Below are 24,946 nucleotides of genomic sequence, written 5' to 3' on the forward strand. Positions count from 1 at the left end.
TTGCTATCCAGGATACAAACCAATACAATACTAATATCGTTCTCATTAAAGACATGGCAAGTTAGAGAATTAATTGGGAAGGCCGGTAATGACCTTACGGACATTGATGCTAAGTGCAAAGGGCTGGTGTTTGAACCCAGGGATGTCTTACTTCAAGACACACACCTTTGTGATTTGCATCACAGGGGATTCTGAGACCTTCCGGAAAACAAACCAAGTCTTACTCAACTTTGAATTGTCCAAGGCACCTTCCTTCCCTGTGCTTCCTTCCTCAGTAGCTGTTTTCTAACTTCAATGTGCAGTTTTAAAATATTGAGCATCACAGACAAGCAGGCTAATTTCCAGTGGCCCGATAGTCGAGTTCCTTCACCTTATCAGAACCTTGCAGAAAAGTTCTTAGATACAGATATGCGAAGGTTAAGCACTTTTATCTGTTCTTAGAGTGGGTGGATGTTTTACGTGCAAAATTAGACTATGACATGAGATTTTTACAAAGCCTTTCATTTCTGCTTAGCTCTGTTGCCTGACTGCACAATCCGAAATTAGAATTTGCTGCCTTTGTGTGCATCCCAGGCTGTCATTTTCATGACAATTATTCACTGTTTCATTTTTTTTTTAAGATCCATCCACTCTACATTACTGGAGTTGGTTCTATTTCCATTTCTATCCGTCTGAGCAACACCATTTGGAAATAACCACAAATTTGAATACTCAGGTAGATAAGAAAACACTCGCCTATATTTTACCTCTTCTCATTAAACGAATACCGTGTGGGTAGCATATAGAGTAACAGGAAACTATGAAGCCATAATCGGATGCACTTTTGTGGATAATTCAGATCACTATTTCTCCCTACCTTACCTCAGTTCCTCATAAAATAGCACTTGGCCTACTGCAATTGTTTCCTTTCTCCTGACATTCCATGGTTATGCTACTCTACTATGTCATATACACTGTCACCATAAAACCATCTACAATGCAGGTCTGATGTATCTTCCAAGTCAACTGGGAGTGCCATGAGATCAGGCAGCATCTCGGAGTGTGTTCACCATTAGAGCCTGAGGAACTAGCACCAGGCCTGGTGCAAAGTAGGTATCTAACTAACCTATGCTAAGTAAAGAGTGGAATGTATAAGTAAATACAACTCTTCTCTCCATTGAAACCCCTCAGTAACTTCCATTTATGTTTAAATCTTATTCAGATATCATCTTAATTTTTGGGTCTTCCCAGATGCCAAACAGTTTCATTGCCACGTATATATCATCTCATATTATTTATTAATTCACTGATGGATGGGCGGATGGATGTATGGATGGATGAATAGATGGATGCATGGATGGATGAACAGATAGATGGACTGCTGTGGCTGCTTTTGCTCTGTGAATATAAACTCACTGAGAACAGACCATCATTGCCTTGGCCACAGTGAACACAATGCCTAGCTCATGGTAGGTGCTCAATAACATTTACCAAATAAAACTACCTCAAAGTTTCTACATATTTATTTTGGGTGTGAGAGAGTGGGAGGGTCAGATGCAGAGAGACAGGGAGAGAGAGAATCCCAAGGAGGCTCCACGTCTGGCGCAGAGCCCAATGCGGGGCTCGATCTCATGAACTATGAGATCGTGACCGGAGCCAAAATCAAGTCGGACACCCAACCAACTGAGCCACACAGACGTCCCTACATATTGAAAGTATTAACTCAGTGTATTCAGGGGCTAAAATATTTTTTAAATTGCTTCAACTCTCTATTTTACTCTGTATGAATATATGTAGCTTAGCAATCACAAGTATCCTTGTTTCTCAAACTCAAATCCCTATCATGGTGAAAGAGTCACCTTTATGTCACAAACAGACAGCACCCCCTTTGCAAAATTCTTCACCAATACCATCTCCTTAAAATCCTTCCAGCAAACCTAGAAAGTGGTAGTAATTATGCCCATTTCACAGATGGAGAAATGGACCCTAAGAGAGGTTTCAATGTCTGTGCAGGTTGACACAGCTAACTAGATGAGGAGCAGAGGCAAGATTATATTCCAATTGGTCTGGTGCAGTCCCCAGTCTTTACCATAATAAGGCTATCGTGTTCTGATAAATGAAGGAATGCATGGGGACAATGGTGATCTTCGAGATGAAACACACACACCAAAAAAATATGCATCAGTAGTATTTTTCTATTACAAATAGAAGGACTGCCACATCTCTGTGGCATGAGTATGGCCAGCTCCCCTCACATCTGGAACAACCTGCTTCCTTCCTGCCTGCACTGATGCTGGTGACATTCCCATTTAAGAAGCTGGCCCCTGCACTGCTCCATTCCATACTCCTTCCAGAAGGGAAAGGGCCGTGCCTTAGGACCCGCTGTAATTGGAAAGCTAGATGGCTTATTGTTTGAGAGCCGGGTGTCCAGAGTCAGATTGCTGAGATAAAAGTCCATCTCTGTTACCTTGACCGAGCCATGTATTTGACACTCTGGATCTATGGTTTCCTTATGGGTCAAACAGAACGGTAACCGTATCTAAGTCAAAAGATTATTATGAAAACTACATGTATTCAGACACAGGAGTGCATAGCAGAGTGCCAAGAATTACTTTTTTTTAGGACATAAGACCTCACTGGTACCATCTATCTGTGTAGAGTTCTACTTCATTTTTCTCTGAAGCCATTTGCATGAATTGATAACATTTGTCAACAATATCCATTTGGAATCTTCTTGGCTACAGATGAAAGAAGATGGAATCAGACAATTACCTGTGAGAGAGAGGGCCTCTGTTGACAGATCCTCAAATTTATCACTCATCGCAGGCCATGTGTGCCCTGGCAACCATCTCCCTCCCCAGTGCTGCGCACCCGGAATTAAAGCAATGAACATGATAAACGGAAGCTGAGTGTGTTTGTATAATGACGAAAAGATCCAAATGAGCCTTTGTCTCTTATTAAAAGCAGCAGATTTTGCCCCAGAGTATTAAAAGTTTTAATCCAACATTCTGTTTGCCTGCAGGCAAGGCATTCTGTTAGGTAAAATAAAAACACAACATCTCAAGTTCGGCTCAGAATGTGATAAATCAAGATTTTAAACAAAAAATGACAAATGTTCTTTTTCATAGAAGTAATTTTGAAGCCCAACTCTGTAATTGGCTTCAGATATCTTATTTCCTCATGTACACTTCCTAAGAAACTTGAGGGTGTTTGTCTCATTACTAATTAGCTCTAAATGCAAAGCTCAGTTTTCCTTTAATAAAATACAGACTTGTCTGTCTTGGGTGAATGGGACTACGTGAGCTTGATGATTTCGTATTTACAAAAAACCACCGTGGAGAAAATTCAACTTGTTTATTCTCAATTAAAATTAATAGGATGAATCTTCAAATCTTTTTCCCAAAATTCTTTCGTGAAAATTCAAAATCTCCCACATGGCCGGTCCGTTGAGACGGCTGAGATGAAGCACAGAGATATAACCACTGGCATTGAAATGCCAACTGATAACCCCCCAAACGCCCCCATTTCCCTCTGGAATACATCATACATTCACCTTTGATTACAGACACTTCTGAAGCCTCTGGGATTGATAAAACACAGTAAAGAAGCCCTCCTGGTAATTACCTGATGGAAGGACCTGGGAAAATGTCCAGCCTCCCCATTATTAATATCACTTAGAACTCCCTCCCACTTCCCCTGTACCGAGGTAGCCATGCTCCCTATCATAAACAGCATCTTCAAACCCAGTAGTAGGGACAGTTGCCCTCACTCCTGGACACTTTGTTTGAGGGTCATTTCCACAATGAAATGAAGAGACTAATACAAAGCCTGGATCATTAAAGCAAATAATATGTGGGCATCAGAAGACAGGATCTTTTCCAGTTTAACATCAGCCTATGTATGGCTGTGGATAGGAATCTTCCTGTCCAAGGTGACAATATCGTGGGACTATTGAGGAACCATGAAACTTCCAGTCTTTGTACACTGTGTGCCCTCAAAACTCACCAGAGTTTGGCCAATTTAAATTGGATATCTGAATCTTTAACACATCAGTAACTTTTGGGGACTGGACTGATGAAAACTCACAGGGAAACAATTTTTCCCCTCTAAGGCTTTTCCCAGGCTTATTATAATTTTCACTTCATTCTAAGCCATGCAGGTGCATTGTAAAAAGTAATCACGTTGTAAAAAAGAAAATAACTACTGTTATTTCTTTTAGTTCTTTGTTCCTTCTTTTTTTCCTTCCTTCCTTCCATTCTCCCTTCTCTCTTTAATAATTTGTCTCTGCATCCCAGGATCAGAGTTCAAAATCTATGACCCTGGGCAAGTTACATGCCTCTATTGCAGACAGTACCTATCTCAGCATTATTGTGCAGACTTCATAAGTTACCAAGACTAAATTTTAGAAATAATGCCCAGCAAATAGGAAGGACTTGGTGTTACTATATACTAACAATTTTATATAATTCAATCACACCATCTGTGGTACTGTTATTTAACTGGCTCCGAACAGGATATCATTAATACTTTCCAACTTGAATTAATATACACCTACAACATGTCAAATGTGTGAATGGTACTCCATCACTCACACACACACACACACACACACACACACACACCTCCACTCATTTAATTCCCTGTTTTTACATATTTAGTTGATCTCAACTTTTCAAAATGTAGAGCTTTCTAATTATTCTCTAACAAGATATCATAAGAGATCTGACTGATTCAGGTTTTCTTCTACATCTCAGTCCGTCTCTCCTTTTCTCCTGTATCAAACAGTTTGTATTAATAGAGACTAATGGACTCAGAAATAAAAATGATGGCACTTTAAAGGTTGACCAGGTGACCAAAGCTTAGAGTGAGACTAGGTCCTTGAGAAATTACAATACATTTAAAGTTAAATTATATTGCATGAGTTCTCCCTCATGCTGGCATGCAGTCTTGGTCAAATCACTAAAGATCTGTTTCCCAATCTATTCAACAAAGAGAATACAGACGTAAATGAAATGAAAAGTCATGTAAACAAGCACTTTATAAACTATTAAATGGGGGGCATATATGAGCTACTGCTATTGTATGAACATACAATGTATTGTTTTATGTTTTACAAAGTTCAGGTAGAAGATTAGTTTTTATCTTAATGTTTGGGGTGTTCTTCTTTAAAATATTCTTTATAAGGAAAAGGATGTTTGCCACGTATATAACGAAGTACATATTTTAAATATACTAGGAGTTTCTATAAACAATAATAGAGACACCAACAATCTGATAGAAAAGTTAGGCAAAGGATATGATCAAGCATTCATAGGCAATGAGGTTCAAACAGCTTCTAAACATGAAAAGCAACTCTACCTTTTCAGTAAAAGGAATCAAAATGAAGCTTCCCCAAACTATGACTTTTCATTGACAAACCTGACCTAAAACTTTAAACCCTGATAATATATTAGGTGTAGGTGTCCAGGGTATGAGAAAGGGGATTTTCATACATCGATGACAGATGTATAAAATGGGTACAATTTCTTTGGGGAACCATAGCTATTAAAGTTTTAATATAAATGTAACTTTTGAACCAGTGTTTCAAGTTCTGGGCTTTATCACGGAGAAAATATGGTTATAAGAGGAAAATATTATAACAGCCTCATGGCCCACCAGTAGATGTTTGGTTCAATAAGACATGGAACATTCTTTCTTGTAGTATCACCCAGCCATTACACAAATGAGATCACACCAGGAAAATGAAAACCAAAACCACAGTGAAAAACAACTACGTGTTCACCAGAATTGCTAGAATGTAAAAAGACCGATAATACCAAATGCTGGCAATGATGTGGGACAACTAGAACTCTTTAAGTATTACTGGTGAGAGTACGTTCTTTACTCTATATGGAATGCACTCCACACCATTTTTGAAGACTGCTTGGCTATATCTATCACAGCAAGACATAATGTCTAGTCCACTCCTAGGTATAAACCCAAGGGAAAGTAGTGCCTGTGTCTACCAAAAGATATGTACAAGAATGTTTCTGACAGCTGTATTCATAATACCACAAAACCAGAAGCCCAGACAACCATACATAGAATGGACAAACTGTGGTATATTCTTACAACAGAACACCACACGGAAATAAGGCACCTTGATGCAACAAGACGAGGGACAAAAGGAGAGTAAATGATGCCAGGGACGATCAGGTATATGGTGATGGTTCAGTTTATCTGAGTTTCAAAACCAGGCTCATGTATGAAGGCAGTGGAAGTCAGAATAGTAGCTGCCTCTCATTACACCATGTCATTAATTGCAAAGGTTCTAATTCAATTTTCCAAAATCAACTCCTAAAATCATACTAGTGTTTGTGCAAAAGGATACGGATCAGTTCTTGGCTACTTCAGCACAGCATTGCGGGAATGCCTGGTAGATGTGTAAGTGTTGACTTTTACATCTGCCTCACTGGTAAAATTTCAACATTGTGAATCTCCTGCTGTCATTAGTAGAGCATAAGAGGCAGTGTCTCTAATCCATGTGAAGCAGGACTGGAAAATAAGTTTTAAAGGAAGTAATCGGAGCACACAAAACAGAAGCTTATTGGAGTAGTCTCTTTCCCTGAGATTGAAGAAAGAAACTCAGTGACGCAAGGAAAATCTAAATCCGTAAGAATAAAGTGGAAGGGTAAAAATCTACCTTCTCAGAGTTGGAAAAAACAGGCTAAGCGTTTAGAACTAAAAGTACATCAGAAGGATTTGTGGATCTCACTAAAAATACCTATTCCTGTGTTTCACTCCAGAAAACCTGGAATAAAATATCCTGGGTGAATCCACGATGTATGTACATGTGCATGTGTGAGTTTGTCCATTTGAACGCAAGTTGTCACCATTTCAATTCCCACCTGGAGAAATATTCCAGTGGTTCCAACGTGGTCGGTGGAACACTGATGTTCTTGGCTTGAGCACCACTGGTTTAGATTTTTCCCTCTGTTTATATGCACCTGCATCGTCATACCAGGAAACAACCAGTGTGAGGAGAAGTGAAAACATGTTTTGATTCCTGGATATTTCTTAAAATGCTGAAAAGCAAACTGCGTTCTCTTAGAAGATACAAGAGGCAGTGGGGAAGCTAGGAAGTATCAGAGCCCTAGAGCCCAAGACTTTGGCTTGAAACTGGACCCAGTCAACCAATAGCTACGTGTTCATGACTCTGTTTGCCCATCTGGAAAGTGGAAACAATGTTGAAGATACAGAAATAATGTTGGTTCATAAAGTATCTAGCATCTGATAAGTGCTCGAAAAGTCAGGTAGTATTATTACACGTTTACACAGTGTACCCACATGTGCTAGGCATTTTTGTTCAAATAATTCAAGAGGGGACTAGGATTTCAGTTGGTTTCAGGTGGGAATTTTCATGTCAAAAATGGTACATTATATCTCTTGTAATTTCCTGTACATAGCCTTCAAATCTCCATTTTACTCTGCTTGTCTTTTACTGGAAAATGAGTTCTAAAGGGAAGCCTCGTAATAGATTGAGCTATATTCCTCATGAGTGATTGAGCCCATGACTTTGTCCCCAGTGCCAGCACAGCCTAGCACAAAGAAAAGGCTCAATAAATATTGTTGAAAGTACAAATAAACAAAATGATCCATCAAGACATTACAAGTATCTTCAGTTAATAGGATATATAAGCCACTTTATTTTCCCTTAGAAGTGTGAAGAAAAAAAACAAAGCAACTTTTTTTCAAGGACAGTTAGGAAGGTCAGGTTATTAGTATGTAAGGTTAGAGAAGAACATAGTAGAGTGTCTTAGGTCACATCTAATTACACAGTCGAGTTTATGAACACTGTCACGTTGTGCGTCCTCTCTCAAAAGAATGATGACATAAAGTACAGCCAATTTGAAGCTCTTTGTCATAAGATTTATCCGTTGCAAACCCGAAGATAAAAAACCTTCAGTAAAAGCATCTAATAAATATTCCATAAACAGAACTCTCGTCGCTGAATTAAATATTTAATAGTGTCTATTGTCTGGAAGAAATACCTTGGAAGGCAATAAAATTAAGCAAATGGATACAATTTCAGGTCAGTTAATCAGCAAGATGAACTGAGTTGCACAAAGCCACACTCTCCAAGTTAGGAAGGATGTGAGGATGAAGTCACATGTGACATTTAGCTTATGTCACAGGCTCCGATTCCCTCACAAACATACCTGTAGGAAGAGGAAGGGACACCCCTGAGGTAAGTGACAAAGAGAAGATTCATGTTTCAGTCTGTGGCATTCTCTACAAATCTCTTATTGTCCAGAGACCCTCAAAGCAAACATCTCAGGAGAGTGAGAAATCTACTTCCTAAGATGCAATGGAGTCTCGTGCCATCATCACCAACACTTGTATTTCCTTTGACCCCAGGGCAGGATGACTCTGGTCAGACCACAAGCACTGTTGCCTTTGGAAACACATCCAAGATGGCCGCCACAGTGACCATGCTCACATTCTGGTCCATTCTGTCAACAGCCAACGCGGATTACAAATAAGGTCTTCAGACCTCAGTGACAAAGTAGACAGACAAGATGTCTCTACTCTTGTAGACACTACATCCTAGTGAGGGAAAAATAAACAATGTAATGTCAGACATGAAAAGTGCTCTGAGTCAAATGCACCAGGGCAATATAGTAGGGAAAGGGGAGGGTAGGAGAGCAGGAAATTCAGAAGCTAATTGAGATCAGGTTTTCTGGAGCTCCTCCTTTCCCTGAGGAGCCCTACGGAGGTGATTGCTACGCTAGGAATTGAATGACAACAAGAGCCAGGAAGCTGAGGGAAGATCTGGGAGAAGGGTGTTGACACACACAGAGTACAGAAGGAATCAGCTCCTTGGGCTGGAGCAAGCTTGTCATGCAATTCCAGGGATCAGCAAACTTTCTCTGCAGAGGCAAAAAGTAAACATTTTGGCTTTGCGTGCAACGCACCTTTGGTGCAACAAGTCAACTCTGCCATTGCAGTTCAAAAGCAACCATAGGCAATATGTAAATGAAGGGGCTTGGCTGTGTGCCATTAAAACTCTATTTATAAAAACTGGCAGCTGGCCCTATTTGGCCCTCCGACGGTAATTTGCCAACCCCTGTTCTGCTCCGAATGATGACATGTTATTCATACTTCTCTCCTAAAAGTTCCAATCATAAGTGTCCACTTGTCTAACAATTTACTAGGCTCCAAATCCCCACTTTTCCAAACTCCACTGATATATTCATTTTAACTCAGTCTTATTATTAATGCTTCCCTTTTTGCACTGACACCAGAAACTAAGATTTTATGCCGTACATTAATAGTAAAAACCACTTTTATTTATATGCAAAATGCCACCATCCATGGATAATTAATATAGCAATAATTTAAAGCCACTATACTGCATTATGCATTATAAAACAGGAATAAAGTAATCTATAGTGATGTTACAGCTCAGGAGAAAAAAACAACTACATGGCTACAGTTTCCTAAATGATATTTTTGCCTTTTATAGGCAATTCACTGATTCACATTTTAATTGTCCTATAAATCAGTCTATTTCCTTTCTTAGCTTCCCCTCACATATTTTCCCTTTAGGAGATAGGGGTGGTCACCAGAGAAAAGTAGAAATGGATGCTTGGAGATCAGCAAAAGCAGACACACACACACACACACACACACTAGTTACAACACTCCTCAATATACTGGCAGTCTGTCTGAAAGATAAAGTATTTACTCACTGAAATTTATCTACTCTATGTCTCCACCTGGATTTTAGAAATTTTACATCGTTGTTACCATCACCTTTCTTAGGACAGAACTGTCAAACTGAGCACTGTCATGATTATTATCTGTTTTGCCATCTTAGACTGTAAGCACCTTGTGAGCAGAGAAGTTTGTCTGATTTGTTTCAGTATCAGTCACAGGGCACCTGGGCACAGAACACACCTTGCTCACAGCTCAAGAAATATCTGTTCAATTTAATTGTTTGCAATGAAGGAAACGGAGAGCTTAGGCACTGGAGAATAAAATCTAGATAGAGAAGGCGAAGAGACTCTGCTGGTAGATGTGCAACAGACATTTTTAACCCTCTGCTGAGCCATCCATGGATGGTATTCAGGAGAGGTCTCTGGGCAAAAGACTCCCGAGCCGGACGCATCTTGGATCTTTGGAACATTTCCCCGTGTATTAATTGTTAAATTCAAACTGCAAGACCAATGCCCTGACATACACTAATTCATTCAGCTTCCAAAGTAACCACTGAGGTAAATATTCTCATTAAATAAACAATATTATTACTACTAATTTCACTGCTGCTACAATCGCTATCACTACGACTCTCAATTTAAGTAATTTGTGTAAGATCATAGCTATTTAGTGGAGACGGAAATTTATTCTATTCCCAATCAAATAGAGCAGCATATTGACTTGTCAAATTGCTACTAAAGTTAGAGCCACCCTGAACACGATGACATTTATGATGGCAAAACTCTTTCCATTTCTTATCATTAATTATTTAATTCTGTCCCCTACTCGATCTATCTCCCGGGGGGGGGGGATACCAAGTTTTCCATGGAATATTCTTTGCTTAACTTATTGAAAAATAATATGTGAACTAGTTAAAGATATAAAGTTAATGAAATAAGTATGTAAAGTTTTACCCAGGTTCCCTTATTATGGTTGGACTGGCACATTTCTAAAGGAACTGGCAACATTTTATACAGTTGCAGAATCCTGTTGTCCCCCACCAATGCCCATTCCCCTTCTTCCATTTTAGAGGAACCTCTAATTTTTTAGCTGGGCATATGACAATCCATCATTTAAAACACACACATTTTTTATGTTTTTGTTTTCGTTTTTGTTTTGGTAGATAACTTTGACCATGTGAGCAAGCTATTGATAAATGAGATGTATCCCTGAGCGACCTTCAGGGAATTTTTCCTAAATGATAGCTGATATTCATCCTTTGTCCCTTCTCTTTTCTGCTCTTTTTCTGGGTGAAATGTAGATACAATGGAAAAAGCTCTAATCTCAGTTTTGTACCTAAAAATGATGAGCTTCCCCCTAAAAATGACGAAGGCCTGGACTTGCCCCCCTCAGGATTCAGGTAAGCAGAAGTATGACACCAGCCTTTAAATGACTACCTTTTGACTCATCCGTGAGAGTCGAAAACTTCTGTTTTGTTTAGTCCACTATTATTCTGGGACTCCCACTCATGGACAAAATGCATCCTAAATAATACAAATCCTCTACAGGTTTTAACTGATCGTTATTCCAACTGCAGATTTTTGGGGGTTTTTTTTGTTTTTTTTTTTAATTTTTTTTTTAACATTTATTTATTTTTGAGACAGAATATTTTGAGACAGAGCATGAACGGGGGAGGGTCAGAGAGAGAGGGAGACACAGAATCCGAAACAGGCTCCAGGCTCTGAGTGGGTCAGCACAGAGCCCGACGCGGGGCTCGAACTCACGGACCGCGAGATCATGACCTGAGCCGAAGTCGGCCGCTTAACCTACTGAGCCACCCAGGCGCCCCATCCAACTGCAGATTTTTGTATGTGAGATGGTGTTTAAGAAAGATAAAGAAAATTATGTCATGATGTCCTACCCACATCAAATATATTCAACTGATATGTCTGTACAAACACTGCTGCGGGACGTAAAAGTTTTAAAACAATAGCTATACAGCCTCGTGGTGAATTATTGAAGGTGTACAAATTTAATTAGAACTTGAAAAATTAATTGAGTCCTCTAAATTAATTTCCCTCTGATACTAGCTACAATTTATAATTACGATCATAGAAATTCAAGGATATTTGAGGAGACGCCACAAAAAATTAAAACATTCAAGTTATTATAAATTATATTATTCTTATTTACTAAATTTCCAAGTAAAATAAATGAAATAATCCCAAACATCACTTTTTTTAAATCTCTTTTAAGTTCGTTTATTTTGAGAGACAGAAAGAGAGAGAGACAGCCTGAGTGGGGTCGGGGCAGAGAGAGAGGGAGAGACAATTCCAAGCAGGCTCCGAGCTGACACAGCACAGAGCCTGATGCAAGGCTTGAATTCACAAACTGTGAGATCATCACCTAAGCCAAAATCAAGAGTCAGATGCTTAACTAACCTAGCCACCCAGGCGTCCCTCTCCAGACTTCAAATTAAAGCTCTCGGGGGGTTAAACATAATGACAAATCAGAGAGTTATTTGTGAGTTGAAAGGGTATCCTTCGGAGGATTCCCTAAATTCTCCTCAATTCCTCTGTGAGCCACTGGTCGGTCTTGACCTGGAGTTTGCTTTTGCCTTAAGGCATGAGGGTTCTCAGGGGCTCAGAGGACCAGGTGAGAGAGCGAGCAGGACTCCATGGATGTTCCCCAGCTCCTCAGAGAACCACAGCCATATGGCCGCCACCACCTTTTCACCCTTCATGCCCTATCACTTTTCATTGCACCCCAGCCTCTATGATCTCCTGCCTCAAACTCTCCAGGTTTATTCATGCTTCACGGCCTTGGTATTTGTGGTATCCTTTGCCTGGAATGCTCTTTCCCCAGATCTTTGCCTGACGAGTTCCTTCATATCATTTAGGACTCAACTCAAATGGTGATCCCCCAACCACGCCTCCCTGGACTTTCCTAAATTAGTGCTATTTCTTGACCTCCATTGCTCTTTGGGCCATTTTGCCCTGTTTTGTTTTTGTTTTTTTTTTTATAGTGCACCTAATCTGCAGTATTTTTTTTTTTTCTTAAAACCTGTTTATGGCTCATCTGCATTCTCCCATTTGCCCATGTCTGCCTGATTCATGTAATATTCTCAGGCAGGGTACTTGGCATAAGTAAGTCCTCAATTATTATTTGTAGAATGAATAATCCTACTATCATTTCACCTATAAACGTCATCTATATAATCTTTACGTGAATTATAAAGCACAGGTAGACTAAATACAGCTCACCTTTTTATCTCAGGGATCCTGCTAAGGCTGTCTTGAGGTACCACTGTGATCGCTAACTTGGCTCTGTCTTTCTACACAACTTTACTATTTAATTGTGGTCTTTCTTCTGCATCCCAGGGACTTATCTATATTCTTGCACAATGTTTCTGTTGCTGGCAACCGGAGAGCCTTCAGTGATCCATCACTGACAGAAAGCTGAGGGTTTCTGAGCCAAGCAAGCGAGTGTCTGAGCCACTGCTCTGAGTCACGTCTCCAGAAAGAATCTGGGACTGTCTTCATTTCGAAAGGCCACAGCTGAAATTTGGGCAGCTACAAATTGTAATGATTCATTTGCAGACTAAAGAGCAGTATAGTCCCATGGCAACTTGCAAGATCTCTGACTCTAATACTGAAACTACAAACAAAACAATGTAAAAGGTGCCACGTGCACTCATTAATATTGAAATGGAGCTTCATCTTGCATGCTTGTCTAATTTATTTGGCCTGAAAGCTTTTAACTTTTAAACTGAATCCAAGTGTGAACGCTTGCAATTTAGTGCCTCTTTTAAAACTTATCTGTTCAGAATGCATGAATATTCCGCCAGCGGAAGGGATAATAGAAAAGTAAATTAATTATATTTTAACTTTCCAATCTCATTTTCACTTTGCAGGAACTGTGCAGGATAACTATTAACCTTTCATTTTAAATGAAAAATTTAAAGAATTACCATGAGGTAATTTCAAACTACAACAAAAAGCGACCACATATCATGGATCCCTTCTTGCCAAAAATATCATCCTGGAAATGTAGACGGACTTAGCATCATCCAGAGATACTTTTAATAGCCTCTTTCAATTTTGTTCACAAGTATTTGAGCAAGGGTGCTCATAAAATACGCAGTGATCAAAGTAGAGGAGTACCAAAAGTAAAGCTTGGTTGAATCAACTTTCAGTTTTTTCCAGTTAATGTTGAACAGAATTACAGGAATACTGTCTGATCTCAGAATCCCTTCACAAGAAGATAGATATAGATTTACTTCTTGTTTTTAAAAAGTATGTAACAGAAAGTTTATTTGTAAGACAACTGTTTGGAATTTATTTTTTTTATTGAAGTGTAGCTGCCACACAATATTATATTCGTTTCAGGTACACAACATAGTGGTTCAGCATTTAGAGACATTGTGATCACTTGATGAACCCAGCTACCACCTGTCACCACACAAAGTTGTTACAAGAGTATTAACTATATTCCCTATGCTGTACATTGTATCCTCTGTCTTATCTATCTTATAACTGAAAGTTTAAACCTTTCAATCCCCTTCCCCTATGTTCCCATCCTCCACTCCCTTTCCCTCTAGCAACGATCAGATCATTCTCTGTATCTATGAATCTGTTTCTGGTTTGGTTTTGTTGGTTCATTGGTTTTTGTATTTAGATCCCTCATGTAACTGAAAAATTATAGGATTTGCCTTCCTCTCACTTATTTCACTTACTATTACACCCTCTCGGTTCATCCATGCTGTCACAAATGATATCATTCTTCTAATGGCTTATTAATAGTACATATATATGACGATATTGATATATATATCACCTCCTTTTTATCTGTTCACCTATTGATGGGCATGTAAGTTGCTTCCATATCTTGGTTATTGTAAATAATGCTGCAATGAACATGGGGCATATATATCATTTCAAAGTAACGTCTTCATTGCCTTCACGTAAATACCCACGAGTGGCATTGCTGGACTGTAGTTCCATTTTTAATTTTTTGAGAAGCCTCCGTACTGTTTTTCCACAGGAGATGCACCATTCCCTGAGGGTCCCCCTTTCTCCAAATCCTCACCAACACTTGTTATTTCTTGTCTTTTTGAGAATAGCCACTCTGACGGATGTGAACTGGTATCTCATTGCGGTTTTCATTTGCATTTCTCTGATGACTAGTGATGCTGAGCAATTTTTCAGTGTCTGTTAGCCACCTGCTTCTTTTACTTAAAGCTACTTGCTACTTTTTGACTCCAAAGAACTCAAGATTTTTGGACCCAGTTCAGTTTCAAACCTACAAATTTGAATGCCTCCGATTTATGCACCGCAAGGATCAGATCATGCCATTTTCCAGCTTAAAACCCTTCAAAGATTCCTTTTGTCTGGGGGATAAAGCTTATAATCTTCACCAAGCCTGATAAAATAGCATTCTCTTTCTGGCTGTCTACTCACTGCTTCCCGATCTTCACTCCAGGCATAGTCAAGTCATGGACATTCCCCACGCTGTCCTATGGACACCTGGCTGTCTTGCTCTATTTCCCTTTCATGCTACATTGGTAGAGAGTCAGGCCTCCTCCTCCACTTGCATTGTTGACTTTCCTTTCGCCTTAGGCCCCAGAATGGATTCACAGAGCGTGTCTTGATTTAAAATCTGGGTGTTTTGTTGATCACAGAATTTTCCGTATACATTTTCGTTTCTTTAAATGTTGCATTAAAATAATATTTCTCATGGTAATTGTATTTTTTGGAGCATCCTTACATTTTGGTCCCAAAGAGAATGAGGCACTCTTGACCTGCCTGCCCCGCACACACCTCAGATGTTTCCCCTACACCCAGCCCAAAATAGAATCACAAGTCTCCCTCACTCTCCAGGAGTGTCTGGGGACGTAGGAGCCACCGCCCTCTAGGAAAGGAGAACTGAGTTTTTAGTCAATGGTAAGATAATTCAGACCTATATAGCATTTGCCATAAGCACATTTCTAAGTATATTAACACAGTTTTGCCTCGAAACAACTCAGTAAGGTATATCCTCAACAGTGAAGCCTGGAGAAACACAGAAAATAAGTGGTTTGCTCAATATCACACAGCTTTTAGATTTGAACTTGGAGATTCTGGCATCAGAATTCATACTCATCCCAATACTGTCTCAATAACCCCAGCTTCTTTTTCAATAGACAATTAAACTCTCACAGAAAAGAAAAAGAACTAAGGTTGGGAGGTATGGCAATAAAAACTGGGGAGAGAAAGCATCAAAAGACTTGGGTAGATGAGACCCGATTTAAAGGTCTGGGATTGAAGTCCAAGATCTTCTCCCAAGGGAGGGGAGTGGGGTCAGAAAGCACTACTCAAGAAGGGGTAAGTTACATCCAAAGGCTGTGCTAGAACGCTCATGAGCTCCATTAGAGCAAGAACCACCCATCACAGGCACTCAGACATGGCCCAGTTCATGCTGGTATTGGCTTAGATTGGAGACACATGGCCAGCACCAGATTCACCCCGTCTTCAGTCAATATCAACATGACCACCCCATGGGTACTCCCCTGCCAATAGCTCAGTATTCCTAAGAGTCCAAAATGGAGGGCGCCTGGGTGACTCAGCCAGTTAAGAGTAAGAATTCGCGGGCGCCTGGGTGGCTCAGTCGGTTGAGCGTCCGACTTCGGCTCAGGTCATGATCTCACAGCTTGTGGGTTCGAGCCCCGCGTCGGGCTCTGTGCTGACTGCTCAGAGCCTGGAGCCTGTTTCAGATTCTGTGTCTCCCTCTCTCTCTGACCCTTCCCCGTTCATGCTCTGTCTCTCTCTGTCTCAAAAATAAATAAACGTTAAAAAAAAAAATTAAAAAAAAAAAAAAGAGTAAGAATTCGCTCAGGTCATGATCTCAGGGTTCGTGGGTCCAAGCCCCGTGAAGGGCTCTGTGCTAACGGCTCGGAGCCTGGAGCCCGCTTCGGATTCTGTGTCTCCCTCTCTCTCTGCCCCTCCCCTGCTCATGCACTCTCTCTCTCTTTCTCAAAAATAAATAAACATTTTAAAAAATTCAAAATGGAGCTTGGCCTGGACATCTGTGGGTTAGTGGTGATAGGTAATCCCACCCCAACATTTAGAAGGTACATTTAGAAGGTACAATCATAAGATCCCAGAGCTGCGATATAGGTTACTAGCCCCTATTCATACTGAATAGTTTAAGTCTTCTAAGCACCATTCTTCTTCATCCTAGGACTTACCACAGGGGTTCCCAAAGCCTAAAACAGTCTTACCTCTCTGTTGCTCCCCCATCTCACCCTGCTACTCCCAAAGAATTTCTATCAGTATGATGGCTCTTGGGGCACCTGGGTTAAGTGTCCAACTTCAGCTCAGGTCATGATCTCACACTCTGTGGGTTCAGGCCCCACATCAGGCTCTGTGCTGACAGCTCAGAACCTGGAGCCTGCTTCCGATTCTGTGTCTCCCTCTCTCTCTTCTCCTCCCATGCTTGTGTTCTATCAAAAAATAAATAAACATTTAAAAAAAAAAATTTTTTTTTAATGATGGCTCGGATGCCATTTTCTCCAGAAAGACCTATCTATCTATCCCTAAATGTCTGGCTGGCTCCTGGGATAGAAGAGAGGCCAGCAAACTATATCGGAGGTCAGGAGACACTTTCAGGCTTTGTAGGTCATAGAGTCCCTGTTGCAATTACTAAATTCTATCGCTGCAGTGCAATGGCAGTTATAGACAATGTGTAAACAAATGGGTGTGACTGAGTTCCAATAAAACTTTATTTATAAAAACAGGTCCTGGCCCAGATTTGACTTGTGGGCCATAATTTGCCAACCCCTACTATAAAACTATAGAATACAGAAATTCCTGATCTAAATTATACAACTTCTGCGAATACAAAAACAGTGTCTTTTTTCCCCCACCATTGTATCCTAGTACCTAACATCATATTAGGTAAAGGAAATTCAATGGTACTTGTCAAATATACACCAAATTATTTAATGTTAAAGTTAGGTTACTGGTTTCCCTTCTCTTTAGGAGGACCAACAAATTGCAGCCTCTGTTTAAAAATCTACTTCGGTGTCTTGAAACATGAAAAATATTTTTTGAAATCTGTATAGTAGCTAAGAATAAACCCTATACACAGACAGATCTGTGTTCATTCTGTGCGTCCTTAGAAAAATAGCTTCTCTGAGTCTTGCTTTGCTCATTTAAAATTGGAATAATATTATCTACCTTTTAAGGTTGTTGTGAGTATTAAATGGTATAATTTATATGAAATACTTATTATACGTAAGTAGTCCAACATTTCATATTGCTATCAACGAAAGCAAACCATGCCAAATAAAGAAACGAAAAGAAAAAACCAGAAAGGAAAAAACGAAAGAAAGATGTCACTTCTTCATTAGCTTGGCTCAATCCATCTGAGTTTCCACACTGAGCTGTGTAAACACTGACAGACCTGCTCTCAATATCGTTCAGCAAGGAAATAATTCCGTAGGAGAGTTTGCATCTCAAATCACCAACATACAACCCCCCACCCTCTGCAGAGAAAATCTACCCTCACTTTGTGGTTAAGCATAAACAGAGGACGCTCCTTCCAGGAAGCTTGAAGAAAACTTTTTTCATCGCAAACACACTTCATCTTTAAAGCCTGAGACCATGGTATGAACACCGCTGAGAAAACCCAGTGAAGAGTGAGAAAAGCCACCACTGAGAAGGCAGAAGCGATGTGAAGTTAAACTCTTTACATTCAAAATTTGTAGGAAGGGCTTTTCATGGAATTGACACTTGGAGTAAAGGAATAGTTTTTATTTTTACGTTTTTGTGTAAAACAATCATCCGAATCTCCCCTAGTAGCTGGTTTCCATCAGTCTCTGCAGCAGTGGTCAGAAAAACACTTTACACTGGATTACAAAACTGAAAAGGTCAATTCTAGGTAAGATTTTTCGAACATCCTTTCATTTTTTCTGCTTGTTGTTTTTCTTTTATTCATGTATTTAACAAGTATTCAGTACTGGACACAGGGCAATGCATTTTAGGAAATGCTTAATACACATTTCTTGAATTTGCATAGAAAAGAAAAATAAGACATCAGTCTGTTCTCCAGGAGCCTACGTTCTAAGGAGAAAAACCATGAAGGCTCCCATGAAAAACTTAGGTTCCATTTTTTATTCCTAGACAATTGCAATCAAGCTATTTATGAAGAGTAGCAGCATGTTATACATAACACAAAGAAATTTTAGGATCCTAGTATTTTGCATTTAGCTTTATTTTAGTCTTCCCACTGAACTGTATTATCTATTATCTATCCACCTCTCCATTCGCCATCCACTCATCTAATTACTTTTACAAGAATACACCCTGCATTTTTGTAATTGTGATCACTGAGTCCCGAGACCATTTTTAAAAAGATAGCAAGTTGGGAAATTAATAATCCTCGTAAAGAGAAAAAAATTACATGAGACACAGGCAATAAAACGATTTAGCCTTCTCATCAACCTACCAGGACTTTCAAGATTTCCAAGAAAACTGTTCCCTGCAAAAAAGAATCGTGCAATAATTTCCTAGCCCCAGTTTCCTTTGATTTAAATCTAAACCCAGAAATCTAAACTCTTGGGGAGGAAAGGGAGAGCAGCAGTGGTCTTGCTGAACCGAGGGGCTCGATCCCTAAGCTAAAAGTTGAAGTTTGGGAAATCGATGATGTAGTCCAGCTCTGAACCATGACAGACCCCCAGGCTCTGTGTAAGAAGATACACAAACTCAGAAGTTAAAGTGGAAATAGGAAAAAAATCCCATCTTTAATTTCTAGAACTCAAACAGACTCCTGGACCCTAAAGAAAAATAGAATGTTCTCCCTCTGAAGGAAAACTGTTCACAACACTTTGTGGTCTTTTGTCTCAGAGGGATAAGCTGAGCTCCAACCTGAAACACACTTAAAATTAACTCACCCTCGTCTGAGAGCAGCTTGACCATCAAACATACTACTTCCTTTGTTTGTTGTAGTGATCAGGCATTTTTTAGTTCCCATTTACTGAACTCAGATTCCTCGGTGTCAAGCATAGAATGAAGCACTCTACATTTTTTACCTCGTTAATTCCCCAAGTCATTCTTCATTTCTACTTGGATTTTACAGGTGCAGAATGTGAGGTTCAGAGAAGGTATATAATTTACCTAAGATCAGACAACCACTAAAGGCAACAATCAAGGAATTTAAGCCTATGTCTGCCTTTATTCTTTTTTTTAAATATGAAATTTATTGTCAAATTGGTTTCCATACAACACCCAGTGCTCATCCCAACAGGTGCCCGCCTCAATACCCATCAACCACCCACCCCTCCCTCCCACCCCCCATCAACCCTCAGTTTGTTCTCAGTCTTTAAGTCTCTTATGTTTTGGCTCCCTCTCTTTTTTTTTTCCTTCCCCTCCCTCATGATCTTCTGTTCAGTTTCTCAGGATCCACATAAGAGTGAAAACATATGGTATCTGCCTTTCTCTATGTGACTTATTTCACTTAGCATAACACTCTCCAGTTCCATCCACGTTGCTACAAAAGGCCAGATTTCATTCTTTCTCATTGCCAAGTAGTACTCCATTGTGTACATAAACCACAATTTCTTTATCCATTCATCAGTTGATGGACGTTTAGGCTCTTTCCATACTTTGGCTATTGTTGAGAGTGCTGCTACAAACATTGGGGTACAAGTGCCCCTATGCATCAGCACTCCTGTATCCCTCGGGTAAATTCCTAGCAGTGCTACTGCTGGGTCATAGGGTAGATCTATTTTTAATTTTTTGAGGCACCTCCACACTGTTTTCCAGAGCGGCTGCACCAATTTGCATTCCCACCAACAGTGCAAGAGGGTTCCCGTTTCTCCACATCCTCTCCAGCATCTATGGTCTCCTGATTTGTTCATTTTAGCCACTCTGACTGGCGTGAGGTGGTATCTGAGTGTGGTTTTGATCTATGTCTGCCTTTTAAATCAGGGCTTTGGAAACATTCCCACACTCCACAGAACTGAGAATTCATCAGAAACCCAAATGTGACCTGTGATAGGGAGCCATCAGAGCCCTCCACCCTCTTGCCTGCTATAGTCAGAGTAGCCCACATGTGAATTGTTTCATTCATTGGATGAGTGTGCAAGAGCCCTTTAAGAAAAAGGTCCTGAGGGGCGCCTGGGTGGCTCAGTCGGTTGGGCGTCTGACTTCGGCTCAGGTCATGATCTCGCAGTTCGTGGGTTCAAGCCCCGCGTCGGGCTCTGTGCTGATGGCTCAGAGCCTGGAGCCTGCTTCCGATTCTGTGTCTCCCTCTCTCTCTGGCCCTCCCCCGTTCATGGTCTCTCTCTGTCTCAAAAATAAATAAATGTTAAAAAAAGAAAATTTAAAAAAAAAGAAAAGAAAAGAAAAAGGTCCTGAAATATGTTCGGAATCCATGGATCCATGCTTCTCACTTTCTTGATGTAAAAACTGAGAGCCAGGCAAGTAACAGGATAGTGTCATGAGTGATTTACCTGAGGGTCGCGTTAATAACAACATCCAGTGAATACTTAACTCTGTAATAGCATTATCCTAAGGAATTTCAATAGGTTAACTCACTTATTCCTCATAAAACCCGATGAGATATTAATTTTTCTAGAGTAGAAGACTAGAGTCATTCTCATTTCCATTTTACAGTTGAAGAAATGGAAGTTCGGACATATTAAATAGCTTGACTAAGATCACACAGCCAGGGAGAAACGGAGTTGAGTTTCCAACTAGGGAAGTCTGGCTTCAGATTTTAAGCCCTTAGCTACAACACAGTGCTACGACTGAAACCCAGACTTAGGATTTCCATACCAGTGTTTCCCTTTTCCTTTTTTCTGTTACAACACAGTGCTTCCATTTGCTTATTAAAGTTGGGTCTAAAATTGGGCCGATGGATAGAAGATGCCAGTAAAAGTCAGGTAATCATTTTAACACCCCGTCCCACGCAGAAACATCTCGGGCCCTCCTTCTTGGGCCACGTGAGTAGCTTTCAGATCTTGTGAATGCATCTAGTCATTTTGTAATTTAAAGTTACACAAGGCAGAAGACCACCAGAGAATCAATCATTCATGAGTTCAGCCTGTGGCTCTTTGTACACTTGAATGGCACCTCGTTGCCCATAATTTTTCTAAGTCCTCTTTAAAAAAAAAATGTAGCTAGCAATTCATCAGTTAAAGCTTTCTCGCCATGATTCCCTATGAGGCCTGTTATTCAAAGATTATTTGTACCTAGCAGTGCATGTTTAACAGTTGGTAGTTTGAAAAGCAACTATTTGACATGCACAGACTGGATCAAATGAATGCCAGGAAACTCCCCAATCACATAATTTATGTACAGTATTTAGAAGTGAAAAGTTTCAGATCAGCAGGCATGTTCCACCTGACAAGAACCTAGAAAGGGCTTTACTTTAGCAGAAAATCCACAGGGTATTTTATACAAAAGTTTACTCTGCCTTTCATTTTTCTCAAACATTCTAGCCTGTTTGCTAATGAGAAAAGGTTTCGATGCATCTTACCTTTTAGCCTTTCTGAATAATGTAGACAAATTGAATTTAGAGATCTAAGGGACCCAAATAAAGTCAGTATTTACCCCCCAAATGAAAGAAACAAGAAATACTATATGAAAAATACCCACCAACTGATCGTGAATCAGTGTGAGATCACTAACTTTTCATCAAACATGCAAATGGTGTCATCACTCAGAGTCTTTACTAGACGTATGAATTTAACGTGGATATTGCACAATTCCCAAGAAATTGGCCGGGTGAATGAACTCAGTGAGATAAGTAGAAATTTGACTCTCACGACTCGACCTTGTATTGGCAAATCGTTCTGTTGAGTTAAAAAGAGTCTTTCCTGGTAAAATACTTGACCCATCCAGTTTATAGGATGCTTTTCCATTCCTTTAATATTTATGGGAAACCATTTCTAATGGTTAAAATCTAAATTTAGCTAGATCTTTCCCCCCCAAAAAGCCTTACATTACATATTTTGAAAGAAAATAAGACTGAGTTTTTTCTTTTGATTTTTCCAAGCATTTACCACACAATTTTCCAGAGTTACTATCCCTCCCTCTCTAGTATGCTTCTAATATGAAGGAATGATTTTTATGAACGCTGCCTTTTGTTCATTATTTGCAGGATATCTCTCTGTCACCCCAGTAGACTTGAGCTTCAGAATCCTGTTAATGTGATATTTCTGATTTCTGCATCTACAGACACGGGGAAATGTGATTAAATCCCGGAACGTATAGCATGTCAGCTTTACGATGTTTCAAGTTAAATTCATTTCATGCTAATCAAGGATAAAATTTCCTACTTTGATCTACACCAGTGTATTAGAACACAGAGTACACAACAATCCTGCTTGTGGAAAGAAGTAAGGAAGCCAAACACAAGTGCCTTATGAAAATAAACTTTGTGGTGAGCTTTTGCAAGTGAGAATTTGTAAATTCCTTATGTGTTTTGAGGACAGGGAGATCCTTCACAGTTCAGAGCCACCCACTAACCCCTGCATCCCTAACACATATATTATCTAGTTTAAAATGTGGCAAATAACTCTCCAAAGACAGGAGAAATAGTGAGGAAATCAAATCTAGGTACATTTGACATATTGTCAGTTTCCTGATAGTAGATTAACTTACGTGGACAGTAACTGCAGACAATTCTGTGTCAGACATGGAAAATGAAATATCCAAATGATAACTGGAACTCTACATTTTGTAGGTTTTTCAGTTTTTTATTATAGTAAAATACACAAATGTAAAATTCACCAATTTAACCATTCTTAAGTTTACAAACTCAGTGGCATTCAATACATTCCCAACGCTGTGCAAACATCACCAGTATGTGGTTCCTCCAGAATTTTCTCATCTTCCCAAATAAAACTCTGTTCCCATTAAGTAGTAACTCCCTACTCTCCCTGCAGCCTCACCGCCCCTGACAACCACATTCTTCTTCGTGTCTCTATGAATATCTAAATATCTGGTACAAGTAAAATCTTTCCCTGTGTGTCCTTTTGTTTCCGACTTCTTTCACTTCATATAATACTTTCAGGATTCATCCATGTTGTAGCACACATCAGAATTTCATGCCTTTATAAGACTGAATAACATCCCATTGTATGTGTATGCCACAGTTAATTTATCCATTCAGCTGCCCATGGAGATTTGGATTCTTTCCACCTTTTTGCTATTGTGAATAGTGGTGCTATGAACATTGATGGATAAATCTGGACCACGACTTTCTTTTTTTTTTTTTTTTCATGTTTTTAATGTTTATTTATTTTTGAGAGACAGAGACAGAGACAGAGGGTGAGCGGGGAAGGGTCAGAGAGAGAGGGAGACGTAAAATCCGAAGCAGGCTCCAGGCTCTGAGCTATCAGCACAGAGCCCAACACAGAGCTCAGACTCACAGACTGCAAGATCATGACCTGAGCCAAAGTTGGACGCTTAACCAACTGAGCCACCCAGGCGCCCCTGAATCACTATGTTTTTAATGCGTAGGAATATTTAGCATTTGATCTTATCAGAAGAATTTAACTGTCTATTTGGGAAGTATTAAACTTTATGATTCTCTTACCCTTCCAATTACTACTAAACAAAACAATAAATTGCAGAATTACAGTATGGGACAAGAATGTGTATTTAGGGCTTGACACAAGTCAGGCACAGCCTTAGGGACTTTGTATGCGGTTTCTCATTTAATGCTCCCAAACCCTATTCAGAGGTACGATTCTTATACCCATTTTACACGCGAGAAAACAATCAGTAGATGTTAGGAATGTAGCTCAAGAGAAAAGAACTAGTGGCTGACCTGGGATTGGAATGCAATTTCCTGACTCCTTGAGGTTGCTCTCTTAACTTACATGCTTTGCTGCCACATCAACGGCTAAAATACAAATTGCTCTGGATGCAACTTCCTACCTATGAGAGAGTAGATTAGAGATGACAAAGAAATCTGTGGAGAAGAAGGCAAGCTTATGAATTCCCTGCAGAGCTCAGGGAAAATTTAAAATAGAATAAAATATAAAGAGAAAGATCAAAAAACATGGGAACGGACACAACAAATTCTTCCTCTCTCTCTGCCTCTGCTTCTTCTCCTCCCCTCCTGGTTCTCCCCTCCTCCCTTCTCCCCTCCCACACCCCCCACACACATGCCTGCAATGGCAAGAGACAGAAATAAAGAATATGCAGGGGCACATGGGTGGCTCAGTCGGTGAAGCGTCCGGACTTCAGCTCAGGTCATGATCTCGCCAATCCGTGAGTTCGAGCCCTGTGTCGGGCTC

The 24,946-nt window shown here is 39.9% G+C and overlaps 1 long non-coding RNA gene across 2 annotated transcripts; it reads left to right on the plus strand.

Moving 5' to 3' along the window:
* The first annotated feature begins 1,000 nt into the window (after positions 1-1,000).
* LOC122236942 lies at positions 1,001-23,047 on the plus strand. 2 transcript variants are annotated; one of them, XR_006215118.1, is made up of 3 exons: positions 1,001-1,088; positions 10,979-11,077; positions 22,801-23,047. It is a non-coding gene; the product is annotated as an uncharacterized LOC122236942 (long non-coding RNA). The 2 variants fall into 2 exon arrangements; XR_006215119.1 differs by having other exon boundaries at positions 22,878-23,047.
* Positions 23,048-24,946: the final 1,899 nt, after the last annotated feature.

Source organism: Panthera tigris, chromosome A3, assembly GCF_018350195.1.
Source record: "Panthera tigris isolate Pti1 chromosome A3, P.tigris_Pti1_mat1.1, whole genome shotgun sequence".
Classification (NCBI taxonomy): Eukaryota; Metazoa; Chordata; class Mammalia; order Carnivora; family Felidae; genus Panthera; species Panthera tigris.